The following is a 19,162-nucleotide window of genomic DNA, read 5'->3' as shown; positions in this document are numbered from 1 at the left end:
TTAACAAGGCACAGCCGCCACCGCTAATCCCCTCCCACATAACAAGGTCTTCTCAAGACTTAATCTAACTAACATAATTAATCCCATCTTAATTATTTCGTAGGAATCCTTTGATGATCGAGCCCAACTGGCCCATGGGTTAGCCAACCACCCGACCGCTGTATTGGTGGGATTCCTTTATAAAGATTTGGTTTTGTTTTGCCTAGGTATCGAGGAAAAGAGTTCCCAAGCCCCCTAGGCGGGGATTCATGCAAAAATTAAGGTAGGCATTCCACATACACACCCGATATGAAATTGCCATCTATAACAAATTTGGCCTGCTGGCTTTAAAATAACCTTCAATAGAAATCATAATATTACTGATCATCATCCTCCAAAATTTTGAGTCCATTGTATTACAAAATGTGTCCTCTGGACTCTCCGTTAAAGACCACCTGGCCAACCAACGAGATCCAGTATCAAAATTTGATTCACAAAAATCTTTCCTTTTAGTCCATCCGAATCTTCCTCGACGCACGCATGGGTGTCCTAGCAACCGCGAGCCCGTGCATCACCTGGTCAGAACCCTCTAGGATCCTCCTTAGGTGTCCTAGCACTTCACTCAGGGACCTCTTCATTGGTCCTCGGCCATTGTACCAGAAGCACACCATTTTAACCGTACCGAGGCTAGTCAAGACCCCGGCAGGCTTTGCTGCAAGTGACGTCCCTCGACGACTTCCCGCCATCTGTTTGCAATGAACCTTCTCTTAGTAAAACACATGCCAAATGCTTCCTCCAGCATTCTCGCATAAAATAGTCCTTTAAATGAAAACAAAGGTTGTATGCAAGTAAAATTCCCAGTTTGAGATTGGTTCCACAAAAACTCCTTTTTCCTTAATTTCCCAATTTCATAATGAGAATCCTTTGATCTCTCATTAGGGTAATTTACCCATCATTTGACTGATTGTCCAACTAGATTCTTGGTGATTTCAGTCAAAGGAAAACTAGTTTAATTCAACGGTGATCTATTCTTTGTATTTAGGAACTGGAATTGGTCACGAAGTTTTTGCTTGATTCAGATCGAGAGATGGACAAGTAGGTTTACTGTCCATCCCTCTCGTAGTCTAATCATTCGGTTTAGTTCTAACAAGGATTTTCTTCAGATAAACATCTACTTTTGGATAAATACCAATTTAGTGATTTAGCCACATAAAATATCTAAAGATATTCTTTCTACCATTTAATTTCTCAACCTTAATTCCCTAGGTAGAATTATGGTCAAAATTCATCTTTTAACACCTAAAATTAATTCAAATCTTTCTTTTCTTAAATATCATAAAAATTTTCTTTTAACTAAATACCAATATCTATTTTTTGAATAAGCTTGAAATTTCTCTTTTTCTCATTCAATGAGTGCAATCCAAATGTCATGGGAATTCCTCTTTTATCATAACTTAAATCTATCTAAAATTCCTTTTTAAATTAAATAAAAATATTCAATAATCCAATATACCAAGAAGTCTCTTTTTTCCATTTAAATGATTGAATTCCGAAATTGATGGAAATTCCTCTTTCATCATTTAAATCTATTCATGCATAAAATAATTTTAACTATAATTTCTCTTAAAAATCACATAAAAATATCCATTAATCCTAATATGACAAGAATTCTACTTTTTCCATTTGAATGATTGAATTCCAAATATGATGGAAATTCCTCTTTTATCATTTAATTTTTTTCTATGCATAAAAATAAATTTAACTAAAATTTCTCTTAAAATTGAATAAAAATATCCATTAAACCAAATATGACAAGAATTTCACTTTTTCCATTTAAATGATTGAATTCCAATTATGATGAAAATTTCTCTATCATCATTTAAATTTTTTATGCATAAAAATAATTTATCTAAAATTTTTCTTTATTTTTAAATAAAATATCCATTATTTTAGTATTCCAAATTTTCTCTTTCTCCATTGGAATACATGGATCTCCATTATCATGGGAATTTCTCTTTTATCATAAAAATGAAATTATAAAAAATTTCTCTTTTTCTCTAATTAACTATTTATGCATAAACATTAAAAATTAATTTTCCATGGATATGATGAGAATTATTCATTTAACGTAGGATGACTAATCCTAGAATATGGTAGGAAGTCCTCTTTTCACATTATGCGTAAAAATGATTTATGTGTTAATTTTCAAAAAATTTACCATAGCTCTGTTGTTTGCTATTACTAATAATTTTCAATATTTTCTAAAAGAATAAGACTTAGTAATAGGATTATGATAGAGTAACTATCATTTGGACCAATATCCATTTTATGGACTTAATTCTTAAGTTTACCATAATTTATGTAACATTAAAGCATAAAAAAGCCATCTCTTTGGCCTCTAGCTTGACTAGCATAGAGTTTGATTTTAGAATTAGGAATTACTCCATGAGAACCATCATTTAAATATAGAATTGGTCATAGGAATGACCATTCTTTGGGGGAGAGAGAGGTTTACATAAAAAGTGATTAATCATTAAAATTCATTAGAAAGCTTCATTTGCATTGAAAAACCATTCAGTTGAATACTTCTCAAGCTTGAGAGGGGTTGAGAAGTGAAAAACATTTAGAAGATTAAGAAAAAACCATAAAGTCACATTTTACCTTTTGTTTTGCTTGCTTCTCTATTCTTAGGAGAGGCCCCCAACCAATCAATTGGTTAGTATGTTGAGGAAATCTCCACGGAAGGTTGAAGAGAGAGAGAAGCTTCAATCTCTCCAAAATGTAGAGAATTTTTAGGGGATAATAGAAAATATACTTATTTTAAGGTAATACTAGCATGCTCTAGTTTCACAGATGAGAATACAAAATAATGAGGGTCTATTTATAGGTGAGAAGGGCCACTAATTGAGTCCAACTAAGTTCTAGAATTTTCCAGCTTTAGTTTGGCTGAATTTGGACAAGATTTGGACCAGCTTGGCTCCCTTTTTGATTTGGTTTGATCCAGGAGAGAGGAGAGATAAAAATATCTTAATATTTTTAAGTTTAACACTCATTCACATGTGTGAAATAGGTGCCTCCTTGAAGGCTGCCCCTTTCCTTACCAAGGTGTCAAAATTGTATGATTACTCCAAAATATCTCATTTTTTTTAGTAATATCTCATAATTTTTAACTAATAAACCTTGTACTTAGTCAACTCTTCATCTTATGTGGGCATTTACTCATTTTTGGGTATTTTCTTTTATTCATTGGATTTATCTCATCCCAACACTTGGATTAATCTTATTGGTCCCATAGGAACCTTAATTGACCAAAAAATTTAGAAAATCTTGACCCTTAGGCTAAGGTCTTTCAAATAATTTTTAATTGATTCCTAATGCACCTTGGAAAATTTATTTTGATTTTCTGTTTCAAGAAAATATATTTTTGATATTTGTAGAATTTATATATCCAAAAATATCTCAATATTGAATTACCACTCTCTAGAAATTTTTATCTCACTAGGCAAAAACAAGAAAAAATAATATTTTCTTTTATTCAAAAATAGGGAATGATTACAGGGGATTGAAGTAAAGCTTACTCATTATTCAGGCTTCTGAGGAAGAATCTTACAGCATTTGTGCACTCAACGCATAGATACAAAGAGAAATACTCAAGATTGTGGGGTTATGGAATAATTTGAGCAAGAGAGTGGAGCAATGCTTGATTATTATGAAATGATTCAAAACATCCTAAAGGTTGTATGCTGGACATTCCAAAGTTTTATATTAGATGTAAAGTGGTTCAAGGATGTAGTGTGTGGGGTATAAACATTTACCGAGATAAAACCTCTGAGTTAAAAACACCAAGCTATAATTTTCCACATGCATTAATTCATATATTTATCTAAGAAATTATACAACATACTAGAAAAAAGGGTTAGTGGGGATACATGGTCAATAGAATTTCTTGGCATGGCCTCCTCTACTACAAACAAACAAACATGGCCTCTATATCCTCCGTATTTACTTGTAGAAAGCACATGACCTCTATATCCTCTCTATTTACTTGTAGAAAGTACCTAGGAAAGATTCCCTAGCACGGCTATGTTCTCCATTACATTACTATGACCTCCTTTTTCTCTCTACTTCCCCCTTCGGGAAAGTACTTAAGGAGAAGTCCCTAAGAGACAACAAGATCTCCTTTAAATGCACATGAACTAGGATAAATTGGTGTGAAAGAAAGCATTCCCAAGTACTTTAGCTAGATAAAGTACTTGGGATAGCTTGTGAAAGAAGGCAAGCCCAAGTACTTGGGATAACTTTTCAAAATTCCATAACTCACATCTAATGTCCAAATATAGTCATCCAGCCACTCAAATGGAAGGAAAATTACCATTTGAGTGCATTTTAATGGGTTAAAACTTACAAAAAAACATGATTTACTATCATATTTTTAAAAAATAAAGATCTAGATCTACAATTGGATAAGTTTAAAAGCTATTTTTTTGACATTACTTAATTCTATACTACTATGTATCTAGGGATGATCTCCTCTACTACATACCCCTCTACATACCCATGAACTCCTTTTCCTTCCTAGTTTTATTGATTAAGTGCATGAAGAGGAGTCTCTTACATGGGCATGATCTCCTTAACATATGCCTACATTCACGTATCTTAAATCCACTAGTCTCTCTCCACGTATCTTAAATCCACTAGTCTCTCTCCATGCCACCCTCGAATGTAACTCCTAATATTTATTTGTTCTTGTTTTCTAGCCATCAAGTTATATCAAAGTTTCTTTCTCGGAATGTAAAAAATACATAATTTAATCATATATTCATATTTCTTGAATAAACATGCTAATGGAATCATGTGATTTTTCTCAAAAAGTTACTAATTGCTCCTCTTTTGTAAAACCTTATCTCGGGAGCTTGTGGGTTTTAGCTCGGAAAATGGTAGACCCCTCATGTGTGGAGGCGTTGAAATAACCGTGAAAAGGCATCCAAATGGATTTATGGTGATAGATTCTACAAGATTTTAGCAAATAAAGAGAGACAAATTTGTGCTACCTCACCATTATGAACAAGTAAATTCTAACTAAAAGCTTTTACTATATCATCCTTATGTATGTTTAATTTACACTCTATGTAAGATTCCTCCTCGGGCTGAATATTGATTAAGCCTCTACTTCAATCCCTTGTAATCATTCTATGTTTCTGAATGCAAGAAAATATTATTTTTTCTTGTTTGGCCTAGTGAGATAAAAATTTCTAGAGAGTGGTAAATCAATATTGGGATATTTTTGGATAAATAAATTCTACAAATATCAAAACAATGTTTCCTTGAAACAGAAAATCAAAATAGATTTTCCAAAGGTGCAATTGGAATTAATAAAAATTGATTTAGAAGACCTTAGCCTAAGGGTCAAGATTTTTGATTTTTTTTTAATTATGGTCCAATTAAGGTTCCTATGGACCAATAAGATTAATCCAAGTGTTGGGACAAGATAAATCAAAAGAATAAAAGAAAATACCCAAAAATGAGTGAATGCCAACATAAGATGAAGAGTTGACTAAGCACTAGGTTTATTAGTTAAAAATTATGAAGTATTAATAAAAAAAATGAGATATTTTGGAGTAATCATTCATTTTTGATACATGGGTAAGGAAAAGGGGGCCCTTCAAGGAGGTACCTATTTCACATGTGTGGATGAGTTTTAAACTAAAAAATAATAGGATATTTTTATCTCTTCTCTCTCCTAAATCAAACCAAATAAAAAAGGGAGCCAAACTGGTCCAAAACTTATCCAAATTCAGCCAAACTGAAGCTGAAAAATTCTAGAACTCAATTGGACTCAGTTAGTAGCCTCCCTCACCTAAAAATAGACCCTCATTCTTTCGTATTCTCATCTATGAACTAAACTATGCCGATATTACTCTAAGTTAAGCTTATTTTCTATTATCCTCTAAAAACAAAATCAAACCAAATAAAAAAGGGAGCCAAACTGGTCCAAAACTTATCCAAATTCAGCCAAACTGAAGCTGGAAAATTCTAGAACTCACTTGGACTCAGTTAATGGCCTCCCTCACCTAAAAATAGACCCTCATTCCTTTGTATTCTCATCTATGAACTAAACTATGCCGGTATTACTCTAAGTTAAGCTTATTTTCTATTATCCTCTTAAAACCATCTACAAATTGAAGAGATTGGAGCTTCTCTCTCTCTTCAATCTTCCTTGGAGACTCCAACAACATACCAAACCAATTGATTGGTTGGGGGCCTCTACTGTGATCAAAGAATCAAGTAATTTAGGAGGTAAAGTGTGGATTATTGTCTTCTTTTTCTTAAGTCTCCAAATGTTTCTCTTCTCAACCCCTCTCAAGCTTGAGAAGCATTAATTTGAATGGATTTTGAATACTATTGAAGTTCTTTAATGTATTGTAATGAAGAAGCACATAAATTTCCATTTATGCTTAATTTATAATGGTTTTTAAGCATTTCTCTCTCTCCCCCAAAGAATGGTCATTCCTATGACCTATTCTCAATTGGAATGAAGCTTCTCATGAAGCATTTCTCTAATCTAAAAGTAATTTCTATGCTTGTCTAATTAGAGGCCAAAATAATGGCTTTTGAATACTTTTATGCTATTTAATTTATGGTAAAATTAAGAATCAATCCATAATTGGATAATGATCCAATTAGTGGTTATTCTAATCACATGAATAATACTAAACTTTATTCTTTCAAATTTATTAAGAATTATCAATAATAGCAGAGCGGAGCTATGGCAAATTTTCTAAAAAATAAACACATCAATCATTTTCATTTATATTATGAAAAGAGGACTTCCTACCACATTCTAGGATTAATCATCCTAGATTAATTAAATGATTTTCATTATAATCATGGAAAATTTGATTTTTATGTTTATGCATAAATAATTAATTAGAAAAAAGAGAAATTTCTAGTAATCCATTTTTATGTTAAAAGAGTAATTCCCATGACAATGGAAATCCATGTATTCAAATGAAGTAAGAGAAAAAATGTGATGCTAAAATAATGTATATTTTATTTAAAAATTAAAGAAGGATTTTAGTTAAATTTATCTTTTTGCATAGATAAATTTTAAATGATGAAAGAGGAATTTCCACTATATTGGAATCCAAATATTTAAATGAGGAAAGTGTAATTCCTAGTTTAAGGGAATTAATAAAGATTTTTATTTAAATTTTTTGAGAGAAAATTTAGTTAAATTTATCTTTTTGCATAAATAAATTTTAAATGATGAAAGAGGAATTCCCACTATATGGGAATTCAAATGTTTAAATGAGAAAAGTGGAATTTTTAGATTAATGGATATTTTATGTAAGTTTTAAGAAGAATTATAAGTAGATTTAATTTATGGTAAAAGAGGAATTTCCACGATAATTGGATTGCACTCATTGAAATGAGAAAAAAGAAGGATTTCAAGTTTATTCAAAAAAATAGGTAATGATATTTTAGTTAAAAGAAGAATTTTTATGATATTTAAGAAAAGATGGATTTGAATTAAATTTTAGTGTCAAAAGATAAATTTCCACCATAATTCTACCTAATGAAGTAAGGCTGAAAAATTATGTCGCATAAAGAATATCTTTGGATATTTTAATTGGTAAAATCACTAAATTGATATTTACCCAAAATCTAGATGTTTATCTGAAGAGAATCCTTGTAGAACTAAACCAAATGAATTTGGTTAGACTACGTGGGACAGATAGTAAACCTAATTGTCCTTCTCTCGATCAGACAAAAACTTCGTGATCAATTCCAATTACTAAATCCAAAGATTAGACTACCGAAACTAATCTAGTTTTTCCTTGACCAAACTCACTAAGAATCTAGTTGGACAAATGGACAAAATGATGGGTAGATTACCCTCATGAGGGATCAAGGATCCTCATTATTGAAACTGGGAATTATGGAAAAAGGGTTTCTGGAACCGATCTCAAACTGGAATTTTACTTGCATTGGAACCTCTGTTTTTTCATTCAAAGGATTGTTTTACGCCAGAATGCTGGAGGAAGCATTTGGCTTATGTTTTTTCTAAGAGGAGGTTCGTTGGAACAGCTGGGGCGGGGAGTCGTCAAGGGACGTTGCTCGTAGCGAAGTCTGCCGAGGTCTTGACCAGCCTCGGTACGATTATAATGGTGCACTTCCGGTATGATGGGCGAGGACCGATGAAAAGCGGTCCCTGAGTGAAGTGCTAGGACACCTAAGGAGGATCCTAGAGGGTTCTGACCAGGCGATGCACGGGCTCGCGGTTGCTAGGACACCCACCATGCATACGTCGAGGAAGATTTTGGAAAACGGAAAGATTTTTGGGAACCAAATTTTGATACTGGATCTCATTGGTTGGCCAGCTGGTCTTCAATGGAGAGTTCAGAGGGAACATTTTTGTAATACAATAGAACCAAATTTTGATACTGGATCTCATTGGTTGGCCACGTGGTCTTCAATGGAGAGTTCAGAGGGAACATTTTTGTAATACAATGGACTCAAAATTCTCGAAAATGATGATCAGAAATATTATGATTTCTATTAAAGGATTCTTTTTAAAGCTTGTCGAATCTGTTAAATGGCAAGTTCATATTGGGTGTGTACGTGGTATGCCTACCTTGATTTTTGCATGAATCGCCGGCTAGGGGGCCTGGGAACTCTTTTCCTAGATACCCGGGCAAAATCCCAACCAAATCTTTATAAAGGAATCCCACCAATTTAGTGGTCGGGTGGTTGGCTAACCCATGGACCGGATAGGGTTAGGCTGGATCGGAGGATTCCTGAGAAACAACTAGATATGATTAGTTACGTTATTTAGTTTTAAATCCTGAGAAGACCTTGTTTTGTGGGAGGGGATCATCGGCTTTGCCTTGTAAATGAGAAAAAAAGCGGTGATTCCATGGACCAAGTGCGTCTTCTTGATCTGACCATGTGACTTCAGGTTTGATCAGATCAGTTTTTCTATTTAACTTGACTCATTAGAGTAATTTCCCCGTTTAGAAGATTTTTCCCAATTGGCAGAATCGCCCATGCCTTTCGGGCAAGGGGAGTCTTGTTAGTTGTTAGAAAGATCCTGGGATCCTCTTGATCACAAACACGATGCATGGTTGGCACGGGGAAATCTTCCCTAGAGAACATCCCCAATGTCAAATCAAATACTTGAAACAGAGGTCATACTCATTAGCATGTCTTTGATAGGAAATCCTACCCTCCCACCATACCAAATATAACCATAAAGGCTACTCTTACCCTCTCTCTATGTCAGACATAACCGTGGTCACACAACAAAGTATTTGTGCACCACAATGCCAACCCATTCTTGGTTGCACTATCATGAACAAGTGGAAAATGAGTAGCCAGGCAACAAGTAACAAACCAACCCTGATTGGTAACAAAGCCGATTGCAAACTTTGCTCTGCACCCCATGCCAACTCATCAAAGAACTTGTTCCAAAGGGGGACATTCTTCTGAATCTACAAGCTCCACCCGCAAGCTAGTTGGAAAGTCTGCCCAAACTAAGTTCACCACTTTTGTGCAAGGCTCACCACCATGAGAGAGAGATGGTGTATTTATCTTTTCCAACCACGCTTCAATTTTGAATCATGAGAACATGCATACAAAGGTTTGATGTGGGAATTATTACTAATACAAACAAAATTAAGTACACCCAACTAAACACATACATCTTGTTGTTTGGACCATCCACTAAGTTGACCACATTTGTAAGCATGGTAGTGATATATGTATAGAACCTGGGGCCTGCAACAAATAGTAAGAAGAGAGTTTGTATATCCCATTTGTGAAAGCATTGTAGGGTTGCCTCTAATGGGAATCAAAAAAACTATGAGTTGCTTACTCTACTCTACATTGTACTCACCGGTTTACATAGGTTTGACATAGGTTAGACTCCCACCTAACCCTAAGGAGTGATGGATCCAATGCTCTTTTGCTCCTGCTCTCCCTTTGCTAGCTGTTCCTTTGATGACTTGATTCTTCAACCCCTAGTATATTGTTAACAATGACAATAGATTAAACAAAACACAATTATATGGTCCGAAAGAAACATAAAACAAAATTGATGCATAAGTTACCACCTAAATTTCTCTTTCTTTGCATTGATGAACCTTGTTCCTCAATGGGTTCATACTCTCACGAGGGAGTAAAAGCACGATGGATGTCTTCAAAATCTAATGAGGAATGTAGAAGAGATTTAGCACAAGATCCACCATAGATAAAGAATAAGATTTAGTTGAGACAAAGTTACTCACGGGCATAGAGCTCGTTTTCAGATGAATGTCTCATTCCAAGTGGATAGTCTAACCACCAAGGGCATACATTCATCTCCCACCTTAGAACATCATGCTCCCAAAAGCATTCAGGATCCCACTATTGGGGTCAGCCCATACTTGTATTTGTGGAGGGCATGAATTTAATTTCAAGGCCCTCAACAATGTACCCAGCCACTTAGCATACATGTCAATTAGACCAATGCATAAAGCAAAGGCCTAGAGCATGATGGAGAACTAGAACACCCCTTTTCTATACACAATCCTCTTTAGTCGATAGCTGAATCTCTGGTTGCTTAGACATATCATCCATGGGCTTCATACCGCTTACAATGTTGGGGAAGGCATCTTCTACATGGTTATCACTTGCATCGTTGAACCTTCGAGTAGCCTCTCATTTCAAGGTCTCTAATAAGACTTAGACTCTCTTCACACATGCGCTACCAATATGTATACTTCTTGAGATAGGATTGCAATTTTGTGGAATCTCAAAACTTTCTAATGTAACCATCTTTCACTTAATCGAGGTGTTCCACAACTCATCCAACACCCATCACCCATGTCAATGTAGCATTGTACAACCGCAATTGCTATCTCCCAACACTCCCCCTCAATGATGTAGTGGAGTGTCAATAAAACAAACATGTGTACGTGTGTCTACCATCTTAGACACCTAGTCCATTTTGAGCCGACTTGCTCATAGTGGAACCACTAAGTCCGATTTGAACATAGAAGTTTGGGTGGAAACCAACCCATGTGCATGCACCTTGCACGTGCATCGCTCATGCACACATCATCTCACGACAACCATTTTGAGCTTCTCGGTGAGCTCGGGCAGGGCACCCCTTATACTACCAATGTGGGTGAATTAAAAAATTCCTCATTTTGAGCACGCAGGCTTGGGTACGATTACCCCTAAGTACATGGGTGAATTGTTTTACAACTTCCATTTTGACCGTAGTAGTCGGGCAAGGTACCCATGTGTGTGGATACATATTTTTTACGAGAATTACAACTTAGGTTCAACACTAAGATTCAAGATAAAGCACTTGGTGTGTAGATGGACCCTTTAAATGACTAAGGGTTAGACTTATATAAAAAAACTCTTACTTTAAAATTAATGTTCCACATGATGCCAGCTGCACCTTCCACCATCGATCCCTCCAAACGGTGTTTTACTCCCTTTCAATCTTATACCCCCATGTTAAGTGACAGGTCCACATAATTCCAGCACTTTTTAGCGCTTGTGCCTTCATGCAGTTATCTTCTGTAGGTTGGGACTATTTTTCTTCTCCTCTGGACCCACACCTACTACGCGCCAAGACTTTACACGCAGCTCTGCTAAAATTGAGTCCCTCAAAGTCTTCTTCTTCTCTAAGTTAATTTGTGCAGCTGCACTACTTCTTGCTCATCATTCCGCCATAGCCAAAACTAGAACATGGCTCATCCCCATTGGCAAAACTTCCACATACACTTCTCTGCTATTTGTTGCTGATGTTCGCATTGCTTGCTGATTATTGTGTAAGTTCAATCACGTTACTGTTATTTTCTTGAAATCGCTAATGTGAGGTTGCCATGCAACTTACCTGACTATCATGACTTGGACTATACTAAATCTCAACTTGTAGCCTGCTACCTTGTAGTTTTTGGCCATTTTTTTTGAACTATGACCTGCGCTGGCACTCTCTAGACCACTTGCTCTACTAGGAAACTTCATCTATGAAGCTTTATACTACTATTCGTTAGCTGCCACATTCACTGCCTCAGTCTTTCTATAGATGTCTAGAGTTGCATGACCTAGTACACCAGCATCCGCCTTGTGGTCTCTTATCTCCATAAAGGAAAGCTTTAAGAGACTCTCTTGCAAGTTTCTGCTCTCTTCCAAATGTGTATGTGTCTCCATGTTTGAAGCTTAATGTATCTAATTGTGCTTCTTTCTAATCAACACCTTACCATAACTGATGTCCCTCTAGTGCTAGTTGCTCAAGAAGCTCCTTTGTAGAAAATGCTTTTGTCATGAACCATAGAGCTTGATTTCCACATGTACATAGGGGCCCATGGGCAAAAGGAGAAAGTGACTATAAATAGGGCTTGGGGTACATTGGTAGGATCTTTTGACACTTTTACTAACTTTGGTCATCTTGTACCTTTGGGCTCCATCAATGGAGATTTGGCCTTCCATGGTCATGTTCATGGCTAACATGAAAGCCATCCTCTTGGTGAGAGGTTAAACACACTTAGGCTATTTGTGCATCTTCTCTTGCTACATGCACTTATAGATTCGCTCTCTCTCTTGTACATTCATGTGATGAGCCATTTGATGACTAATCTCATGATTAATGGATAATAGATTCTTGCTTTGATGTGTTTGATTCAATATTTTACTCTAGATCCATTTTATTTGGTATCAAAGTCTTGATTTTGATCCATTATCAAGGTTTTGGGCATGAGATTAGTCATTTTCTTGATAATTTTCTAAATTTTCTCTTGATTTCTTGAAGTTTTGGCTTACTCTTGCTTAATTTGTACTTAATATTTTGAGATTAGTGGAGGGGAGGCATCATTTCATGTGATTTCATGGAGATTTAGCTCAATTGGACCTAATTTGGGTACCCTGGATCAATTATTTGGAGCGAGGTACAAAAATTGGGAAAATTTTGAATTAATCACCTGTTAATCTCTCTGTTAATCATGTTTATCTTTTGTGCTTCTACTCCAAGCTTTCCATAGCCATTACTTCTCATCTTTCCCCCGTTTTGCTCCCATTTGCTAGGGCTTTTGTTGATCTTGAGGAGAGGAACACATAGAGTACCAATTTACATGCATTTTTCTGAAAATTTTTGAAAATTTCTTTCCCTTTGCTCCAAACCCTAATCTCTCTCACATAGCTCACCATTGTCCATCTCCACTCACTCCTCTAAATGGCTGCAATGTTATCCTATTGGTAATGAGGGCTTAACTTGTGTTGATCTTGCTCCTTTTTACCCGTGAGGCGTAGCTGCGCCGTTTTCCCACGCTGCCTCATGGCCTAAAATCACAAGAAGTAGACTCCATTTCATTACATTTCTTCCATTTGGTTGTTAGCCATGATGTTTGGCATCTTTTTGGTGTATTTTGGGGAGTTCTTCATTGTTGCTATTGGAGAGGGAGAAGAGGAGGTTTGAGCAGCCCTCAGAAATTGCAAAAATCTTCAAGATTTGGATCCATTGGAGGCTCTATCAACCAACAATCCAACCATTGAAGCCTTCGGAATACCATTGGTGAGTTTCTATGGCCATTTTCTCAAGCATTGGTGATTAATCCTCATGCTATGGACAAATTGGGGTTATTCATGAAAGAAAACCCTAATTTATAGAATTTTAACATTCCTACATAACTCATGATCCATTTGGAAAGTGATTACATGCTCTTATTGCTCACATCTTTCTTTAATCACACCCATTTGGATGTCATGTGGCCATTTGTGAGACAAATGCAAGATTCTTTGATGAATCCATGCATAAATGGATGAAGGAATGCATATGCTTAGATGTATTGATTGAGCCACATGCATGGAGTGGATGTTGGGTAATAATGAGAAGGTTTTTGCTATGGACATGATGCTTTTATGCATTGGTATGATGCTATTGAGCATTGGGAGAGCTTGATGTGTGATTGGAATCAATTGGTAATGCTACATTCAAATGCAAGTTGATGCCCTTGAATGCCAATTACTCATAAGCAATGCCTATGGGAGTGATACTAATTGGATATTGATGTCATTGGTATATGGTATTACCTCACTTGTGCTTATTGATTGATGTTGGACCTTTGGATGAATGGCGGATATTTGGAGCTATGTGGATAAGCATGAGTTCATGCATAATGGTTTATGAGTATATTGTAATGGGCATGAGTCATGCCACATCCTTGTAAGTGATCCGCCTCATTTTCATATTCAAGCTATATGCACCTCACAATTGTTTGCACTCACTTCAATTTCTAGAAACTAGATATGTTGGTGAGGGTACACCGGGTGTTGGCGGAGAAGCCCAGGGGGGAGCATGGCTTGAATCCACCGTGCCGTGAGTGCCATGGTAAAGCGGTATGGTGGAGGATTAGGTGTGGAGATGAAGACTTGGCCTCAACCCGTGCCTTGGTTCGGACTAGGTACGGGGGTGAGAAGAGCTTGGCCGGGAGATCGGCAAGCTTCAACACGCTACACCAACGATCTTCTTCGCACAATCATCCTCTTGGTTTATGTACATGGCAATGGCGCCTCAATATGGACATCTCATGGGAATTGATCTTGCATTATGCCATGGGAAACGTATGGTGAATGCTTGGAATTGCAAGGAATTTGTACGCCTTTTGGTGATGCAAGTTGAGGCACATGCTATGTAATGGATGGGAATTGATAAGAGGATTATGGATTTTTGCATTGCTACTTGAGAAAAATTGGGATTTAGCTCCTTAAATAAAGGAGACTGTCAAAATTTTCTCAAATTTTTGGTCATACATGGACAATTGAAGCTTGTGGAGCATAATTTGCAGACCTTGGGATGCCAATGAGGTGCGAAAGGTGTTGACATTGGTTTGGGAGCAAACAAAGATCAATTGGGCACAAAAAGGGTCACTTTGGCAAGAATCTGTAGATTCACAAAAACCCTAATTCAGTCCCAACCCTAGTGGACTGAATTAAAAGGGACCATATGAGCTCTTAGTGCTTCCTTAGAGCTACCCAACGAGCCCTTAACCTCTGCATTTCGATATCTCTTTAGGGTAGAATTTGGGGTTTTTGCAGAAATAATAAACCCTAATTCAGTCACACTCACAAGGGTTTAAAGGTCTTCTAGATCCAATTACATAGGCTTGTAGTACTCATCGAAGGCTTCCATTTGAGCTAAAAAGTTTTGCATTTGGATATCTCTAGCTCAAGTTGTATACCCAAAATACCGTTTCAGCCCTATAACCCTGTAAACCCTAAAATAGAGAATAGTAGCACACTTCATCTCTTATGGGTCTTTGCATAGTGGTCTAGTACACTTCATTAGCTCTCCAACAAGCTTTCGATCACTTCAATCGGACATCCCTACCTCAATTTAGAGCCAAGTTTCTAAAACCAAAGGTTTCCATGGGGCCGAGGCCAAAAGGGCGACCGAGGCGCAACACTTTGGCTTCCGACAAGGTAGAGGGTGAAGAGGCAATGATGGAACAAGGAATTTTGGATGCTCCGGAGGATACTCTTGGGCACACTTCAAGAGAAGGGAATGAGGAGTTGAATGTCGGAAGTGCTCATAAGCACACCCCACAATCTTCGCGTACCATCCCCATCGATTCAATCATGTAAATGCTGATGGAAATGAATGCTAAGATGGACACGATGGCTACAAGGGTGGAAGTCAATGGTAGGCTTGACACTATGGCTACAAGGATGGAAGTTTTGGAAGAGAGGGTCGCTCAGCCAATGAGCCAACCTTCCTATGATAGTGGTCATGGTGCTTTACATGAAGGCAAGCAATTTGGGACAGCTTTTGAAGGCCGTAGGGAAGGCAAGCTACCCATGGGACAAGAGGTTTCTCCCAAGGTAACACATGAGCATTCCACCAAGAATATCACTTTCAGATTCATGGCGGATGCTAGGAGGCCTTCTATGCGGGAGATGAAGTCTACTACATTCCAAGCGGGTTCTTCTCAATTGGATGGAAAGCAACATGCACCTACATTCAGACATAAAGAGTCAAATTTTAGGGATCCGAGGAGAGTACCTTTGCATCCCAAAGCAAATCAGTTCTCCATGCTTGAAGAGGAGGTGTATGATATGGATGATGTGGTTGAGCTTGATTGGGAACATATGTCATTCATTGAGAGACAAAGAGAAGCTCATGATAGGTGGATGGAAATGCCAAATTTCCTCAAGAGGGAGTACAAGGATTTTGCACAATTCCTTGGATCTTTTGTGCAAATGCAAAAGCACAAGTCCTCGCACCATCATGAGAATGCATCGTCAACCGTGTCAAAGGATGTAAAGGACAAGATTTCACTCTCTAAGTTCAAGGCTGATGGTTCAGCCCCACATGAGTTGGAATAATGGATGAATAAGTTGGATACATACTTTCAGCTCTATCCGAAGAATGAAAGGGACAAAGTGCATTTTGCATCCTTGCATTTGGAAGACTATGCACATCAATGGTGGAGACATATGCTCAAGGAAGGAGTTATACCACATACTTGGGAAGAACTCAAGCGTGAAATGAATATGAAATTTGTGTTGCCTTTAGTTCTTGACACCGATACCATGAAGAATGGTATGAACTCACACAAAAGGGCATGTCGGTTAGGGAGTACATCAAGAGGTTCATGAAGCTCTCTATGTTTCTGGATGGACTCAATGAAGGCATGCGATTGAAGAAGTTTGTGCATGGTCTAGAGTCATACATCAAAGCGGATGTCTCGGCACAAAGACCAAGCACTATCAAAGAGGCTATGAGGTTGGCGGAGCTATATGAGCCAAAGTATAAGAGGGTTCAGCCCAATGTACCTTTTCATAAGCCATTTCACACTTCTTCAAATGTGGGGAAAAGTCTACCTTCTTCTACATCCACTTACAGTTTTGAATTCCATACATCTTTTGGAAGTGGACAGTCCACAAGTGGAGTTCATAATGATGCTAAGAAGAGGAATGGGTTTGTCAAGAAGCCTCCTCAACCATTCAAGAAGACTCAACGGATGGATGATCCTAAGATTGAGGAATTGAGGAGCAAAGGCCTATGTTTTAAATGCAAAGAGAAGTGGTCACCCGGGTACATTTGCAAATCAAAGAAAGTGGTGGCTACTTTGATCATTATGGATGAGGATGACGATTCCAAGTCATCTCATGATGTGGAAGAGTTTGAAGATTGCAGCGAGGAGACACATGAAGAAGACTTGGAGGGTCTTGCTTTTGTCAAAGAAGAGGATGAGTTTCCTTTCGACCCCGGTGGAAGAGATCATGCATGCATTTTGAGGGACAATATGCCAAAAGATGCAGGAAATGCAGAAAAAAATGTAGCCCATGTATGTTCCATTTCAAAAGAGCTTTTGGCGGGTCGCAAGAGTCCGAACAAGGATATGACTTTGAGATATCCTATACTTCGGGAAAGGACAATGTAGTAGCGACGGACGCATTGTCTAGAATGTGGGCTTGCACCTTGACATCAATTATGGAAGTGTATAGTGAATGGATAAAAGGGATACAAGAGGAGTATCTTGTCAATGAGAGTGCTGCCCATATTTATAGAAAATTACAGCAAGGAGATGGTGAAGAATTTCCTCATTATAAGCTTTGGAATGGTCTACTATGGCACAAGGATAAGGTGTATTTGGTTCCAACCTCATCCTACATTCCCAAGGTGCTTCATGAGATGCATTCTTCACCGCTTTCGGGTCATCTTGGTGTTCTCAAGACATTTGACAAAGTGAGCAAAAGCTTCTATTGGAAAGGCATGTGGAGGGATGTCAAGAAGTTTGTTTTGGAATGTGTGTCATGCCAAAGGAATAAGGATAGTCACCAATTGCCAAGTGGTTTACTTCATCCTTTGCCTATTCCGGATGGAAAATGGACTCACATTTCCATGGACTTCATCATGGGCTTGCCAAAGACGAAGCATGGATGGGATCAAGTATTTGTGGTGGTTGGATAGACTCACCAAATCAGCTCATTTTATTGCTTCCAAGACTACTTATGGGGCCTCTCACATTGCCAAGCAATTTATGGAGCATGTACTCAAGATACATGGTTTACCACTCAACATAGTTTGTGATAGAGATACCAAGTTCATGGGCACTTTTTGGAGGACATTGTATGAGAACTTGGGGACTCAAATCACTCCTTCTACAGCCTATCACCCTCAAACGGATGGGCAAACGGAGTGCACAAACAAATAGCTCTAAGTGTACTTGAGGCACTATTGTCATGACATGCAAGCATCATGGGATGAATGGCTTTACCTTGCTGAATTTTGTCATAATTCAAGCAAGCATTTGAGTATTGGGATGTCACCTTTCGAGGCTCTTTATGGGTATCAAGTGCATGTGCTATCTATTGCCTTCCATGAGGATAAAATGGTTAATCCTTTAGCCAAGGAAGAGTTGGAAAGGATAAGACAGCTTCTTCAATTATGCAAGGATAATATGAAGAAGGCACAAGAAGTCATGAAGGCAAATGCGGATGAGCATAGACGCAAAATGGAGTTCAAGGAAGGTGATTATGTGTTGCTCAAGCTTTCTAAGAGCCGTCACAATATTCTCAAAGGGTCTTCCAACTCCAAGTTGGCACATAGATACTATGGACCATATTTGGTAGTCAAGAAAGTGGGTGATTTGGCTTATAAGCTTGACCTACCTCCTTCTACAAGGATTCATAATGTGTTTCATGTATCCAACCTTAAGAGGTTTGTGGGCTCTCTTCCTCAAGAGATTGAAGAGTTGCCACCAATGGATGAAGAAGGAGAGATTATCTATGAGCCGGAGAGGATTGTGGACAAGAGGACAAGGGTTTTGAGGAGTCGGAACATTGATGAATTCCTTGTGAAATGGAAGCGCTTGCCCATAGATGAGGCTACTTGGAAATCAATGGAGTATATTTAACAACATGGTTTACTTGATGGAAGTATTCCTTGATCAAGTGACATGATTATTATGTGAAGAATGGGCATATCATGAGGTTTTATATGTGCTGTAATTTCTAGACAGCTTTGGTTGGATCTATTGTTGGGGTTACCAATCTACTCCAACACACTTGGAAGATCATTTGGTTTGATGACAAATATGTGGGACCCTTTTGGGTGCGGCTACGCATCATTTGCAGCTCATTTTTTAGGAGGTTTCATGAAGAATTTCAAGGGAAGCTTCATTGACAA

The sequence above is a fragment of the Cibotium barometz genome, chromosome 49 (assembly GCF_041138505.1).
Source record: "Cibotium barometz isolate CiBa-2024 chromosome 49, ASM4113850v1, whole genome shotgun sequence".
NCBI lineage: Eukaryota > Viridiplantae > Streptophyta > Polypodiopsida > Cyatheales > Cibotiaceae > Cibotium > Cibotium barometz.
The sequence above is the reverse complement of the archived record's forward strand: the minus strand, read 5'-3'. Positions refer to the sequence as shown.